The sequence below is a fragment of the Ovis canadensis genome, chromosome 18 (genome assembly GCF_042477335.2).
Source record: "Ovis canadensis isolate MfBH-ARS-UI-01 breed Bighorn chromosome 18, ARS-UI_OviCan_v2, whole genome shotgun sequence".
NCBI lineage: Eukaryota > Metazoa > Chordata > Mammalia > Artiodactyla > Bovidae > Ovis > Ovis canadensis.
The window spans coordinates 77,388,404-77,400,715 of NC_091262.1; the positions used below are offsets into that span (position 1 = coordinate 77,388,404).

The 12,312-nt window shown below is 51.9% G+C and overlaps 1 long non-coding RNA gene across 1 annotated transcript in view; it reads right to left on the reverse strand.

The window, feature by feature from the left end:
- LOC138423489 (uncharacterized) overlaps positions 1 to 11,810 on the reverse strand; it is a 44,203-nt gene extending 32,393 nt beyond the window's left edge. The window contains exon 1 of the long non-coding RNA XR_011250291.1: positions 11,747 to 11,810. This is a non-coding gene — a long non-coding RNA (uncharacterized lncRNA). The remainder of the gene's footprint in view (positions 1 to 11,746) is intronic.
- Between the last annotated feature and the right edge of the window lie 502 nt (positions 11,811 to 12,312).

Genomic DNA, 12,312 nt, shown 5'->3' on the forward strand with positions numbered 1-12,312 from the left:
TGACCCTCCTCTGAGCTGACCCCCGTGCCAAGCATTCTGTGGGCTGGAAAGAAGCGGGGGAGTTGTGCTTTGATCCATAGGCCCTTAATCATTAATTCATTGGCTCATATCAGTGCTACTGGGGGCACACCGTGCGCCATTCTCTGGGCCGAATAAGGAACCAAGAGCCCAATGTGGTGGTACTGGTTGAGTCACCAAGTCATGCCCGACTCTTGCAACCCTATGGACTGTAGCCTGGCAGGCTTCTCTGTCCATGGAATTCTCCAGGCAAGAATACTGGAGTGTTGCCATTTCCTTCTCCAAAGAGCCCAATATAGAGGAATTTAAGCTTGATGTGGGTATTAGAGGACGAGGTGCATCGCCTCCTTTATAGACAGGAACCCTGAGGTCCAGACTTGCCCAGGATCATCCAGCAAGTGGATGGTGGAGAGAGGAGGAGGAGCTGGGTGTCCACCTCCTGGCAAGCCCAGAGGCCTCAGGGGTCCCACCTGCGGCGGCCCCATTCCTGCCAGGCCCAGGCGGCCCCTCCAGCCTTTCCTGAGCACACAGAGCTTGCCAGGTGTGTCCCCAGGCAGGCCAGGAACGCTCCTGCCAGGTGGTTACTTGCAGAGCAAGGTCCTTCCCGCCAGGCCTCTGACTAAGCCCCGATCTCACCGTCCAGACCCGGCCCACCTGCAGGACGCTCCCGGAGAGCTTCCCGTGTTCCCATGACTCAGGTGGCCCTCCCAGGACTGCATTCTCCTTCACTCCAGGCCGAGGTCGCCACACCCGGCCAGATGAGGCAACAGGGACTCTTCGTGTCGGCCAGCACTTCCAGAAAAGCCCAGGGAAAACTGCCAAAAGCTGGAATCCCTCGGGGCTGACCCGCAGCTCCCCTGGACCCCACCCGACTGTCTTCAGCATCCAAACCCCCTTTCCTATTCTGTTAACTCTCACAGCCTCTACAGAGAGACAGAAATAAAAACAGCAGTTCAGGCTGGCTGAGTGGGACATGTTTTGGCTCCAAGGATCAGAGACATAAGGGATTTCCAAAGTCACCCAAGGAGTGCTGACAGATCCGGGTCTGGAAACAAAGGTCTGTCCAGTCATGACGATAATAATACCAGCTGTCTACTCAGCCCTTGGTGGGTGTTACTCCTGTAACCCTCACGGGCCCCGGGGAGTCACACCCAGGCCCTGCATGTCTCCAGCACACTCGCCTGCCTGCTGGGCAGCTCCACCTGCAGGTCCTGTGTCCCTGTGTGCCTAAGGGCCGGTCACTTGCCCTCTCTGGGCTTCAAGTTTCCTTCTGTGAAATGGGACCACAATGCCTCCCTCACTATAAAGGAGACAAGGGGACTCAGGAAGCACTCAGTTCTCTTCTCTTTTTATCCCCACCTCCCAGCCCATATCTTGCCCAAAGCCCGTGTGGTTTCAAAGCCTGGATGTCCTGGAGACCCCCTGAAGAGCAGCTATTTTGTGAAAGTACAGTCTGAAAGCAGCTGGGACGAGCCCAGTTTTGGGCACTGGCTGCTAGGCGCCCTTGGCATGTCCCTTCCCCAGGCTGGACCCACTGTTCTTAACTGTGACATGAGGGCCTAGAAGCAAAAGAACCACTCATGTCCCTTCCAACCTTACCATGTGATGGCTCTAGAATTCAGAAGTTATTTTCAAGTTACTTAGGTCCTAATTCAATTGACCAGGGGTCTAACTGTGTTCATTTCCTTCTCTCAACAGAAGGCAGCAGAAAATCTTTTCCCGAGCACCTCTGATACCCTGAAGAATGCTCGATAATTCTTGAGTGAGTAAATGCACTTAGCTGATTTGTGCATTCCTTCACAAATAAGTGAATAGATGGATGGATGGATGGATGGATGGATGGAAGGATGAATGGATGGATAAAAGGATGAGGATGGATGGAAGGATGAATGGATGGATAGATGGATGAAAGAATGGATGGATGGATGGATGGATGGATGGATGGATGGATGGATGGATGGGTGGATGGATGGGTGGATGGATGGGTGGATGGATGGGTGGATGGATGCCCTTTCTAAGCCCAGAGCTTGTTCTCTAGCAGATACAGGCACTGAGTCAGCCGCATGGATGCTCTGTAGTGACCCACAGTTAAGGAGGCACCACCCCCAACTCAATCACCCTTGAGCAAATCTATGGGAAGCTATGAACCTTCATCTTCTTTTTTGTAAAATGGAGCTGGAAATGTTGGTGTCTATTTTAACCAGGTAGCTCTATGGATTCAATGAGATGCCTTGGTTGTTGGTAAAAGTGCCTGATGCCTGACTGCACCTGCCATGTGGTAACAACTGCCTTTATTCTTTATTTTACCATCGATCACTAGAATTTAAGGCAGAGAAGTGAGCACTTGTCAGAGAGGTCAACATCCCCTTTCTTTCAGGGACACATGGCGTTGACCAGAGCTGCCTTCGGGAGGGACTTAGGTGTGGCACAGGAGCGGGTATTCTGGGTGGGGGATGGCAGGGAGCAGAGGGTGAGGAACCGTGGGTCAAGGCAGCAGCGCTGTGTCACTCACTCATGCCATCGTGGGGGCGGTGGTCCAGGGGGATTGTGGAAGGCCCAGGCCACCTTCTGCAACTAGGGGGAAGTCGAGTTGAAGAGGGAGAGGGTCACACTTCAGGAAGGAGGTTGACAGCTCAGTCGTAGAGAACCGTGACTCCCGCAATAAGGAATTGAAGTTGTCTTGTTAGCAAAGGGAGCCATGAGGATTTTTGGCCAGAAAACTGTACTAATAAAAACCAGCTTTAGAAAGATAGACTTCACAGTGGCTTGATCAAAAGATTTGACCTAGGAGAGACCTGGAGACACGAGAGGGGGAGAGTGTGGGATTCCAGGGAAGAGATGAAAACAGCACGGACGTCATGGATGGAAAACTGACTGTGGACATGAATCCAACAGGAAGAGTGCGGGGCCATGGGGAAGGTACCGAGGAGGCCAGGCCAGGGCACAAGAGCCAACAGGGTCTACAGAGGAGTCACCAGCTGGGGAGCCAGGTCAGGGCACTGGGAGCCATGTCTGGTGAGAGCAGGGTTCTCACCAGCGGTTGAAGTTCAGGACAATGGTCCCCAACGGAGATCAAGGCTGGAGGTGGTGGGGTGCTACCTAGGACCCAGAGTAGGGAGGTGACATCATCAGCTCCCCCAGGGGAAGAGTCAGGACAGCCCAGGGTTGATGGGGAGAGAGCCTACAGGGAGCCGCCAGGCCACACTTCATCCCAAGTTCCTTCAGCCTCTGAAAAGAAGATCTTTGTTGTTGTTGCTAAGTCTGTAAGTCCTATCTGACTTTTTGCAACTCTGTGGACTGCAGCAGGCCAGGCTTCTCTGGCCTCCACTCTCTCCCTGAGTTTGCTCAAATTCATGTCCATTGAGTCAGTGGACATGACCATCTCATCCTTTATCTTACTTAAATATGGCTTGTGCGTGTGTGTGTGTGTGTGTGTGTGTGTGTGTGTGTGTGTTTTATTTCTGAGACCCACTATAGCTCCAGTACTTCAGCCACCTGATGCAAAGAGCTGACTCATTGGAAAAGACCCTGATGTCGGGAAAGATGGAAGGCAGGAGGAGAAGGGTTCAACAGAGGATGAGGTGGTTGGATGGCATCATCAACTCAATGGACGTGAGTTTGAGTGAACTCTGGGAGATGGTGAAGAACAGGGAAGACTGACATACTGCAGTCCATGGGGTCGCAAAGAGGTTAGACACAACTTAGCAACTGAACAGCTAGAGGCCCTGTGGTCTGATTAGAAACAGAAAGGGAAATCTTTGGTTTCCCTCCTATCAGAGTTTCTTAACCTCGGCAGTATTGATGGTTTGAACCAGATCTTGTTTGGGGGTTGGGAGTATGCTTAGAGGATGATAAGCAGCCTCCTTGCCTCTACCTACTAGGTTCCAGGAAGGCCCACTCCCCACGATGGTGATGGTGACAACAAAAATGCCTCCAGACAGTGCCAGATGTCCCCTGGGGGTAGAGAGGGGCAACTCCACCCCCAGCTGAAAACCACTGTCCTCTGTAAAGGGAAGCTTTCAAACTCAAGCCCTCATGTTTCTCATCTAATACTCATAAGATCTTTAAGAAGTAATAGTAACAACAAGGAGGGCTTTGCAGTCAGACCCCAGGGCAAAGCTGCGCACCCTGCCCCCCTCCGCTGGCTCTCTGGCCATGAGGCCATAGGTAAGTGGCTACAGCTGTGATCAGCCTCGGGGTGTTCCTGTCTGCAGAATAGAAGGGGGAGTGAGCAGAAGACCCCTGAGACAGGGCTCCCACGCACAGCGAGCCAGGAAGCTACAAGGCCTTCCAGGTGAGTCAGGGCCTCTGTACCACTACCATTTTCTGGCTAGAGTCCCTGTGATTCAGCTGGAAGGGTTGCTGCCACTTACAAAGGAGGGTGGACCCAGTAAAGTGAGAGCTCGGACCTGCCCAAGATGCTGAGAGCTGCCCTGAGCCCTGCCTGGCTGACGGAGCTCTCTCACTTTCTAGAAATCTCTGCTTCCCCAGCCATGACTGCATCAGGAGGTTTCAGAGGTCTCAGGGCCCTTGGTATTTCCTGGTTGTGCTTGACTAGAGGTGGCAGGCATGGAGTGAGCTTCCAGCCCACTGCATGGAGCTCAACTGGCTCATGAGACCTCAGGAGGGTGGCAGCTCCAGTCCTTCCTGGGAAACTGCTTGCCCGAGTCCCTCTCTTCCACCATGGGCAGATACTTATCAGCTGGGCGGGAGTGGGTGTGGGCAGGAAGGATCCAGCCCGTCATAGGATTACAACACTGGGAGGTGCCTGAGAAATCACTGTCCACTATGCCCAGGCCCTAGCCCAGCCGAGATCAGCAGCCACGTGGACAGCTCTTGTCCTGCCGGCTGGCAGAGACCGAGAGCAAGCAGCGCCTGCAGAGGCAGCATTGGTCCCCTGAGAGCACTGCCAGTAAGGGGTTGCACTGAGCTCCTCCCAACTTCAAAGCAGAAGCCAGCACTCCCTTCCAGCTGACTTTACCAGGGGCTTGGTTGGGAGCCATCCCCCTGAGCTCACTTGGACCCCTTGGCGAAAGCCTTTTTAACTAAAAGCCCAACCATGTAATCCCACCTGGCATCCGAACCTACATCCACTGGACAACGCACGTGGGAAACAGGCCATCATGTAGCCCAGCCAATGGGTCCTTCAAGACAGGAGAATGCATTACAGTCATTAAAAATCGTTAGGGCTCTGAGGGGAGATCAGCAGGATAAACACACTCGGAGGAGCTGGTCCTGCCTTTTCTTGCAGCTTCTCTCACTCATTCAACTGCAGCACCCAGACAATCAGACTCCCCCAAGAACCTGCCGCAGGGCTCCCGGTGGCTGCCCGCTCTGCCACGGCGCATTCTTGAAAAGCACGTCAAGGATTCAGTTAGTTTTCAGAGATCTTTTACAAATGGGCAAGGTGAAAAGACTCCCTCCAAAGAAAATAAAATAAAGTGTTATTTTCTTGGGCTCCAAAATCACTGCAGATGGTAATTAACAGCCACGAAATTAAAAGACATTAGCTCCTTGGAAGAAAAGTTATGACAAACCTAGACAGCATATTCAAAAGCAGAGATATTACTTTGCCAACAAAGGTGCTTATAGTCAAAGCTATGGATTTTCCAGTAGTCATGTAAGGATGTGAGAGTTGGATCATAAAGAAGGCTGAGCACCAAAGAAATGATGCTTTCAAACTGTGGTGCAAGAAAAAATTCTTGAGAGTCCCTTGGACAGCAAGGAGATCAAACCAGTCAATCCTAAAGGAAATCAACCCTAAATATTCATTGAAAGGACTGATCCTAAAGCTGAAGCTCCCATACTTTGGCTACCTGATGTGAAGAGCCGACTCATTGGAAAAGACCCTGATGCTGGGAGAGATTGATGGCAGGAGGAGAAGGGGACAACAGAGGATGGTGATAGAGAGCATCACTGACGCAATGAACATGAATTTGAGCAAACTCCAGGAGATAGTGAAAGACAGGGATGCCTGGCGTGCTGCAGTTCATGGGGTCACAAAGAGTCAGACACAACTCAGAAAATGTACAACAACCCCCAAAGAAATGTCCTTGAATCAGTTTCCTCTGTCCCACCCATCCCTTTTGGCTCAGCTGGTAAAGAATCTGCCTGCAGTGCGGGAGACCTGGGTTCAATCCCTGGGTTAGAAAGATCCCCTGGAGAAGGGAAAGGCTACCCACTCCTGTATTCTGGCCTGGAGAATTCCATGAACTGTACAGTCCGTGGCATCGCAGAGTCAGACAGAAATGAGTGCCCTTCACTTCACTCACCCATTACACCCAGAGGCAGAAAGAGAGATGCATTGTTATACAGGATAAATCATTCTGGACTGTATCTTCTAATCCATTGTCCCCACCCACAAGAGACCAGCAGTCTCTGTAGGGGAGGGACCACATCTTAGTACTAAGTAAAAGTCGCTCAGTCCTGTCTGCCAGTGGTTCCACACGCCAGGTATTCTACACGCATTATCTGTGATCCTCACAAACAATCCTGCAAGGGGAACATTGTTACCTGATTATCCAGATGAGGACCCCGAGGCTCACAGAGTTGAAATGTCTCACCTGAGATCACGGTTAGTAGATTGCAGGGACCGATCATATTGGAGTTTGCCCTTTCCCACAGCCCCACCCCCTCCCCACTCTTTTCAGCATCCCTGGGGAGCAGCACCAACCTCACCCATAGTAGGTATTGGCCACTCTTTTGCAGAAGAAGTGAATGAGTGAGTCAACAAAATAAATTTGAAAATGTCAATTACTTAATTTGCATTTTCCAAGCTACGTACATCAGTGTGGCTGCGAGGAAGAAAACAGACTGTTGATTAAATAGTCTCCTGGATTTTTGAACTCAGTGAAAACAATCTCTAAATAATTTTGTGACTTTTGGCCTCTTCTTAGCACAACAACAACATTTTAATTGAAGTTTATTCCTAAGCCAACTTTTCTTTCTTAAGACATGGGGAACTAAGGTTCACTGAGCATCTACTATGGATACACACGCCACAGTCAGCACACTCACTCTTCCCAACAACCCTGCAAACAGGCACCAGTACGAGGGTCCAGAGGAAGAGACTGAGGTTCAGAGTGGTTATGTGACTTGCCTGGGGACACACAGCTGGGTGAAGACAGGAAGGCGAAAGGCCAAGACTATATGGGTCCACACCCGCGTCTCCCGCATTGCAGGCAGACGCTTTAACCTCTCAGCCACCAGGGAAGCCCCATGAGTCCACACACTGCCTCCAAACACCTTTTGGGCCCAGTCAACCCTCCTCTCTTCACATGGCAATCCGCAAGCTGGCCAGTTTTTCCAGAATCATCGTTTATCCATTAGGCCTTCTAAATATGTGCTCCTCAAATGGCAACCCACTCCAGTGTTCTTGCCTGGAGAATCCCATGGACAGAGGAGCCTGGCAGGCTAGAGTCCATGGGGCTGCAAGAGTCGCACACGACTTAGTGACTAAACCACCACCGCCAGGAATTAGAGAAGTAGAGACACACAAACAAAATAAATAAAGAGAAAGAATCCAGACACTTCCCTAGCAGTCCAGTGACTTGGCCTTTCAACAGTGGGTGCAGGTTCGATCCCTGGTCAGGGAGCTAAGATGCCATGTGCCTGGTGGCCGAAAGTTCAAAACATGAAACAGAAGCAATATTGTAACAAATTCAGTAAAGATTTGTAAAATGGTCCAAATCAAAAAAAAAAAACAAAAAAAACTTTAAAAGAGAAAAAGAACCCAAAAGTCGAAAAAGAAGCTGCTTATTTCCAGCATTCGTTAACGTTTAGTGTTTTCAAAAAAAGAAAGATTGTCTTTTGTGGTTTGAGTATTGACTCTTGAACGGCAGGTGGCGGGTAGAGAGGAGACCTCAGCTTTTTCAGTTTGGGGGCCACAATATCCAGCCTTGTCTCTCCCAGCAAATGAGTCTTCACCCAGGAAATGTTTCCAGTGGAGGGAGGGGCACCGACCAGTCAGTTCTGGAAGAAGGGTCTGTGCACAGAAGCTCAACCCTCCCCCACGCCCCCCCTCCCTCGTCCAGGTGAGCCCTACCACACCCCACACTCATTCCTGCCCCAGGACCTGCAAAGACAGGCAGGGGAGTCAGCCCCACAGAGCCCCACGGCCGGCCCAGGGCCTGTCAGGGTGCCCTTGGCAAGCGGCCATCCCAACAGCGCCTGGAACCTGGCTCCTCTCCTCATGGGCACTAAGTCGCTGAGCAGAGCCCCCGCCCTGGAACCAGGCAGACAATCCCCTGTGTCTTGCCACCTTCCCACCCTGGCTGCCAAGAGCCGGCCCTGTCTTGGAGATGCTGAATAGGCCATTTGTTGTGAGATCAAAGGGCCACCTGCGGGAAGCACCCCACCGCCTGGAACAGGCCCAGGCCACGTCCTGCCCCAGGATGAGCTTTCCCCAAACGGCCCACCATGGCCGGGCAGCTCTCCGCCCCCAGCTCCTACTCACAGTTCCTTTCCTAAGGAACCTCCCCACCCTCCCCAGACGTCAGACTCTCACAGGTCTCCATGCCTCCCCGCGTGCCATTTTCTGCAGCCAGAGGGGCTCAAGTCAGGCAGAATTCCTTCCCCTGCTCCTCGGGGGGCTCAGGGCTCCCAGAGGGTGAGCGAGCTCCCTTATCACTGCCAAAGCTCCCCACCCGGCTGCCCAGGGCAGTGGGGATCCCGGGGGGCCTGCCCTGGCCGCAGGGGCGCACAAAGACCCAGAGCCGCGGGCACAGCCCTCTTTCCATTTCCTCAAACTCTAGTGGACCGAACAAGGAGGGAGAAGACACCTCTACCTGGTCGTCTGAGAGAGAGACCCAGTAAAGAATGGGTGAGCGGACAATACAGTATATTAACCCACATACATGGAATTTAGAAAGAGGGGGAAGACAACCCCATACTTGAGACAGCAAAAGAGACACAAATATAAAGAAAAGACTTTTGGACTCTGTGGGAGAAGGCGAGGGTGGGATTATTTGAGAGACTACCATTGAAACACGTATATTACCACATGTGAAATAGATCACCAGTCCAAGTTCGGTGCATGAAACAGGGCACTCAAAGCCGGTGCTCTGGGACAACCCAGAGGGATGGGATGGGGGAGGGAGGTGGGAGGGGGGTTCAGGATGGGGGGCACATGTACACCCATGGCTGATTCATGTCAGTGTATGGCAAAAAACCACCACAATATTGTAAAGTAATTAGCCTTCAATGAAAGTAAATTAATTTTTTAAATTTTAAAAATAAAGAATGGATGAATGGGCACCACTCTGAAACAGGTCTGGAAACGAGCTAAGATGAAGCACTTCCCCCTGAGCCCCATGCGGACCAGCCCTGTTGCAGCCCTGTCTTAATCCCTGCATCTCTCACTAGAACCATGGCCCACAGACCGCTTCTGCTCCTACACCTCCAGTCAGTCCACACCAAAACCACGTCATTTTTCCAAAGTGCCGATCGGTCACATCCCACATCCCCACCAAAAACACGCTTGAGGCCCTCACCAGTGCTTTGGAGGTACAGACAGAACCTTCACCTCGGCTCACAAGTCTTGAAGCCAGGCTTTAAGGCTCTTACCTTTTGGACATGGAGGTATTTGGCTTTTCCTACCTTGTTATTATTTTCTTCTTTCTCACTTTTCCCCAGAGACCCCCAAGATGTCATTGAGCCTCTGCTAAAGCCAGAAGGTCATTTTCACCAGCTTCCCCAGCTCTTACTGCTGACGCTCTGATAAATGCCTGACTCCCTCACTGGAATGTAAGCTCTGAGACTTTGTCTTGTCCACAATGCTAGGTGCACACACCTGTTCAGTTAGTACACGTGCGTGAACGGCCACTCCACCTAGTAGGTCGTCTCTGCAGAGTCGACTCTGGGAGATTTGACAAGGCTTCAGGGCCCTTGATCAACCCCTCATCTGTTGGGGCTTTGGTTCACCTCTGAGCCATCCATCCCCTGGGGCAGAGAGAACAGTTTGTTCACCTGCCCCACCCTCAGCCCAGAGCCCACAAGCCCTGATGTTGTGTTCCTGTGTGCTGCCTGGAACCCCTGATCAGTGGAGCCAGCCTGAGCCCCAGGGACCTGCCCCGTCTGGCCCTTTTCATTTTCCATTGGCCCTGCCTCAGCCTTCCTGTCCCATCTTTTCTGAAATCTCGCCTGAGTCGAAAGTGAATTGTGGCCAGCTGGGCGGCGGAGGAACGCAGACCTACTCTCCTACTTGGAGGAAGGTTTGTTTGCCCGTTGGCAGAGAGGATGTTCCGATTGGTCATTGTGTGCCCCACCCCACCTCTGGTGGCTCCTCCAGCCTCAGCCTCCATCCTGCAAGATGGAGAAGAATGGCTTTAGGAGTGAGATACCACCTTTCACATCTCATCTCCAAGGCCACCTGCTCCTGGAGTCCATCCGGGACCTTCTGGGTCCCCTGGGGAAAACCAGGCAGGCCTCTGGGCTCCCCCAGCATATCATTTACTCCTGCCCCTGTGGTGTGTGACTCTGTGCTTTTACAGTCTGATAGCCCTGCATCTGTGCTTCTTCCTTCAGTCGGCACTGTGATTGCTGTCCTTTTATGTCCATCTGTTCACTTAACCAATACTTTGGCCACTTGATGTGAAGAACTGACTCATGAAAAGACCCTGATGCTGGGAAAGATTGAAGGCAGGAGAAGGGGACGACAGAAGGTGAGATGGCTGGATGGCATCACTGACTCAATGGACATGACTTTGAGTAAACTCTGGGAGTTGGTGATGGACAGGGAGGCCTGGCATGCTGCAATCCATGGGGTTGAAAAGAGTTGGACATGACTGAGGGACTGAACTGAACTGATACACTTAACCCACCTGGCCTTTATTCCCCACCCAGTCCTGGCACTGTGGACACAGAATTGAGTTAAATGTGAGTCCTCCATTGGCTGAAGCTCTAGTGGGAGGTCAGACAATCAGCCCTCACCATGTAGCATGATCAGAGCACTAAGGGTGCTGGCACCAGCCTGTGAGAGCAGAGTAACCACTGCCCAGCCCAGGAGGACATGCAAGTTGAGAAAGAATTCTTAGAGGAAGTAACATCTAAGAGGGGTTTTCAAGGATGTGTAGGAGTCTGTGGCGCCATCAAGGAGGGAAAGTGCAGACCAGGATCAGGAAAAGATGCCCAAGGACTCAGTAGTCTGGCTGACCACAAGCAGCTGGGGGCAGCTGTCATGTGAGGAGGCCCATAAAGCATGCTGAGAAATTTCTTCTTTTCCTTGTTTACCTTTCCAAGGCAAGAAAGAAGGGTCAGGCCAACGTGCGAGATGCAGAGGGTGTTGAGGAAGTGGACGTGTGGTGTCCATTCAGCTGGTTTTCTCCCTGCTGCCCCTGATCCTCCATGAGATCTGAGGCTTCTGGTTGCTTGCCAAGGCCCAGATACTGCTGTGTATTAGTGTGGATCCCCACAGCAATGGACATACTCATGACACTTATTAGACCAAGACATGGGTTCGATCCCTAAGTGGGGAAGATCCCCTGGAGAAGGAAGTGGCAACCCACTCCAGTATTCTTGCCTGGGAAATCCCATGGACAGAGGAGCCTGGTGAGCTACAGTCCTCAGGGTCACAAAAGAGTCAGACACAACTTAGCGACTAAACAATAACATCTGCTTTAACCAACAATTGCACGATACGCTGGGCTTGGCTAAGTACCCGTGACCCTGGGTAGCTTCTACCTGCCCCAAGTCTGGTGATGCGCTAGGCACTCTTGCATGTGCTACTTACCTGAGGTTGAGAGGCCACCTCTATTTTTCAGGTGAAGAAACTAACCATCAGAGGCAACTTGTAGGCTTGTCTGACTGTGTGATTCCAAACTTTCACATCGGTTCTCATTTCACAGGTTAGACAAACTGAGCTCACCTCCCTTGCCCTGGTAGAGAATAGTGAATTCAGGAAAAAAAAAAAAAAAATACATGAAGCATGGTTTTTTTGGCTTGGCAGAGTTCCCAGCTCAAGAAAGATGGCTACCCACGCATTTCATCACTCGTGGGCCTTTCACATCAAATCCTGCAGGGACCCAGTGGCCAAGCAACTCCTCCTCCAACCCCACATGCCCAGCCCAGCTCCAACCACTCGGGCTTGCTGAAGCCAAGCAGCCTCTGCCAGCCTCTTTCTGCGAGGCCCTGGCCACCAGGGAGGGCTGGTGCCCACTCGCTCACCCACTGTGTGGCCCTGCCTCGGGAAAGACGACCTCCTACCAAGCTGCCTGAAGCCCATGAGATGAGAATAAAGGCATCAAAGTCGGCCCCCACCCCACCCTTCCATCCCTGCCGTGGATTTAAGAGGCCCTG